The sequence below is a fragment of the Amblyomma americanum genome, chromosome 1 (assembly GCF_052857255.1).
Source record: "Amblyomma americanum isolate KBUSLIRL-KWMA chromosome 1, ASM5285725v1, whole genome shotgun sequence".
Classification (NCBI taxonomy): domain Eukaryota; kingdom Metazoa; phylum Arthropoda; class Arachnida; order Ixodida; family Ixodidae; genus Amblyomma; species Amblyomma americanum.
Genome location: NC_135497.1, coordinates 59,538,455 through 59,542,647, shown reverse-complemented (window position 1 = coordinate 59,542,647; position 4,193 = coordinate 59,538,455). Strand labels below are relative to the sequence as shown.

The 4,193-nt window shown below is 48.9% G+C and overlaps 1 pseudogene; it reads right to left on the bottom strand.

Annotated features, from left to right (window-relative positions):
• Nucleotides 1–385: 385 nt before the first annotated feature.
• LOC144098703 (uncharacterized) lies at nucleotides 386–1,971 on the bottom strand (annotated as a pseudogene).
• Nucleotides 1,972–4,193: the final 2,222 nt, after the last annotated feature.

Below are 4,193 nucleotides of genomic sequence, written 5' to 3'. Positions count from 1 at the left end.
TGCACGGCTCCTCTCTTTGGCACGCTCCAGTCTACACGGTAGGACAGCCAAGTTGTCGAACATACCAGCAGCATTGTCGGTAACGGCGGGGTATGCCAGCGGAGGAGCGAACTAGACACTCTCCCGAGCCGTATTGTGAGCGGACTGGTTCCAACGCCACCTAGACTGGCTCAAGGCCGGGGGGCTGTTTGCGTGACGTAGGGCGGGTGGGGCCACCGTCCGGCGCAAGAGAAGGAGCGCTTCAGTACTATCCCCCTAAGAGTGCGCTCAGCGGACATCTTTTTTCTTTTTTTTTTTCCGGTACGCGTGCACTATTCTAAAAAAAACAGGACAGAAAAACACAACAGAGAACCAGATGTTTGCTACATATTTCTACATGCTTTATTCATTTATTTGTCAGAATTTGCAGCTGCCGCTCCTTAGTCTTGTTGTCCGGGTCAGGCACCGTGTCATTTAATCGTCGGCAGAAATTTTCGAGGAGAATGTTTGTACTGCACCACAACACATATTTCCGCACTATCTGACTCGTGTGTCGTTTTTCACAGGCGTCGAAGTGTGAAGGCTCCTCATCGCTAAGCAATTGTAGTGGGAGTTCCGTAGCCACTTGGCGCTGGTTGTGGACCTTTGTAAGTTCCGAATGCTTAGACAGCTCTTCCACCACAACGTAATTGTGAGGGGCAGCATTGACAGCTGGCATTTCTGCGTAAACCAGGGCTCCCCTGTCAACTTTTTTGACAAGACTGTACATGTAATTTTCAGGCGAAACAGCGAAAGTCTCGTCAGTTGTCAAGAGCTCTTTTCATTTGTCGCATTTCAACCTCTTAAGAGCGATGTGAACCGAGTAACCAGCCACATATGCATTGACTGGAACGACATCCTTCAGTTTTTAACAGCGCCTGTTCGGTCACAACAATGTTGAATTTTCGGCTTGGCACGGCTGCTTGTGTTTGCAGCTCTTCCCAATTTTGATGTTTCTCGCTTTTGATACCAGATACCACGCTCAGTTGTTGAAATGTGCTTTGTAGTAGCGATTTGTTTTCACATTCATAGATTTGCCTTACGGACAAATATTGGGAACCAGCCAGTCGTCGGTAACATACAAAGCGGTATTGTAAAAGGTCGGTCTGGAACTTCCCATGAAGCACAAAGATCATCTTGAGCTCCTCAAAGCAGCATCTTGCAATTTCAATAAATGCTTGAGTCGTCTGGATAAGGGCACGATGAGTTTCATCAGACAACCTGCAGGCATCCGCCCGCCTTTCTTTCCATTCCTCCTACCAGCTCAAGAACTCACTCAAAAAGGAAAGCCTCGAGTCGAATGGAAGAAGGGTAGACAGGTTTTTGATATTCATCCCTTAGTCTCCGTCCTTTGAGAGCAGTTTTGACGTTGACAACTTTTCAATCATTTTACCATTATATATATGAAACTGGCGGTTTCTTCGTAGAGTTTGAGGCTGTGCTTGGCTAAAATCATTCGAAGTGCGTTCGCTCCGGACTAATAATAATAATTCTTTTTTTTGGGGAAAGGAAATGGCGCAGTATCTGTCTCATATATCGTTGGACACCTCAACCGCGCCGTATGGGAAGGGATAAAGGAGGGAGTGAAAGAAGAAAGGAAGAAATAGGTGCCGTTGTGGAGGGCTCCGGATTAATTTCGACCACCTGGGGATCTTTAACGTGCACTGACATCGCACAGCACACGGGCGCCATAGCGTTTCTCCTCCATAAAAACGCAGCCGCCGCGGTCGGGTTCGTACCCGGGAACTTCGGCTCAGTAGTCGAGCGCCCTAACCACTGAGCCACCGCGGCGGGTATCCGGACTCACTGAAAAGCTGAAGCAAGTTTAACATTGTGTTTCTCAATGTCTGTTGGAGAGACAGCTTTCCTGGACAGAGTGTAGCCGTATCGGAGCAGCTGGTCACTCTATAAATTATATGCGTCTTTTATGGTCTTAAAAAACGCACGCTGCATGCGCCGCTCCCCCGTTGTGCTTGGTTCAAACTCAGGGAACCAGAAACACTGGTCATTTTGTTTTACCCAGTTGTTGCGCACGCAATTCAGTAAGTGCACATTGTGAATGGCAAAGAACAGGGGCCGATGGTGATCTGATGGGTGCGGAAAACGAAATTATTTGCCAGTGATTTTTCTGGTGCGGGTTCCGGGGTGTTGGTCACTGAGTAATTAAAAGGCATCATCACCCTTCGATTTACCGCGTTGTTGTCAGACACAAAGCACATGATTTTGTATCCATTTTTTTCTAAGCCGCGAAAGATGCCCTGCCAAAACATTGTGCAGAAATTCTCAATTAGCCTTATAAGGCTATATGCATATATGCACTCATGCATATATGCATGAGTGCAATGTGTGCTACCTCATTAAACTTGCACATGAGGCTAACATATTTGCCTAATGGTCCTTGGGTGCGGCATGATGATGCTGTCGTGACTGTACATGTACTTGTATGCATGAGGCGATAAAAGTATGCAGCAGTAAATCATGAAGCCAGCAGAGTAGCGCCATTGTTCTTTTTTAGTTGACATTAGTTGCACTTTCTCGGTCAGCAGTTGAATGGTCGGGGAGTTATCGTCTCCTTGCGGTGCGGATAGTTTGCTCAGAAGAGAAACGACAGTTTTGCAGATGCCCCTGAGCATTCAGAACTTGAACTCACGGCACTGTCGACCTCCTTGGCTCCCTCAAGCAAATCCAGCAGCCGTCGTTTGCTGTCGACCGCCGACGGAACAAGCACTTTGGACCCGAGCCGCTTGACTGGTGCTTTTGTGACGTTTACTGTCAGAGTTAGGTCAGTTTTTGTAACAACAGAGTATTTAATCCAAGGAGCCTCATCGTCACAAATGTGGGCCAAACTGACGGGCTCATTGCATTGGATGACATGCCAAAATGTTCGCTGCTTTCCTCGAACGAAGTTTGCCAAAGATTTTATATCGCAAAGCTTGTCTGCTTCGTCCTCCTTCCGGGCAGGGATAATCGACTCCGCGGCGAGCAATTTCTCAAGGGCAGCGGCGTCTAAGCGCAATCGCTTGCTCTCTGGGTCCTCTCGTCTAGTCCCTTCTCTGGACAGGTAGCTTGGGCAATCGGGTAACACCGCCGGTGCGGCCTCAGGTCGAAGCCGCAAACGTGAGAGTGATGCTGTCACTGTGCGGCCGGTGGCTTGGTCAATATAGCTTGCTTCTGGAACGATGTCTTCGGCTTTAAAGTGACGCTCGCAGTCCTGAACAGATTTGGTTTATGGTTTGTGGGGGTTTAACGTCCTAAAGCGTCTCAGGCTACGAGAGACGCCGTAGTGAAGGGCTCCGGAAATTTCGACCACTTGGGGTTCTTTAACGTGCACTGACATCGCACAGTACACGGGCCTCTAGAATTTCGCCTCCATTAAAATTCGACCGCCGCAGCCGGGATCGAACCCGCGTCTTTCGGGCCAGCAGCCTAGCGCCATAACCACTCAGCCACCGCGGCGGCTTACACCTGAACAAAAGAAATATATCCTAATATAAGTACGCCTGCTTGACATCCTGGGCTATGCGTCACGCATTTATCTTTACGTGCCACAAAAGAGTTCTAAGCAAGGCTTGCAACCCTAAAGGTAGAAGCAACCTGCTTGGAAAATAATAAGCATCAAACTTTCCTTAACCTGGAGTTCGCTGACACGACCAACCAAGTTTTCGCGCGGAATTGCACTAATCCATGGTTTTCTTGCTTTTTCGGCTTTCGGGAACGAGACGACGTACACCTTGAGGCCGGTCTTGTAATTTACATTGCACTGCGGCACACAACACTTCCGAGGCATTTCGCAGTTGGTTCTAATTCTGCACAGCCCTATTCGGCACGCATAACACGCGATAAACACCGATGTCAGTCGCCATTGCGGTTCACGCACAGATATATTCGAGCAAACGACCACGTTTTTCCGCGACCACGTGCGTTGTAAATTTCATTGCACCGCAGCACACACTTTCCAGGCATTTCGCAGTTGGTTCTCATTTTGCACAGCCCTATTCGGCACGCATAACACGCAATAAACAGCGATGTCAGTCATCGTTGCGGTTCGCGCACAGAAATAAAGATTCGAGCAAACGACCACATTATTCAGCGACGGCAAGAGGGATGCGCGTGCAAGCATGCCACTGGCCCACTGCAGCCGCCACCGTGCCGGACACGACGGCCCCGCAACGATG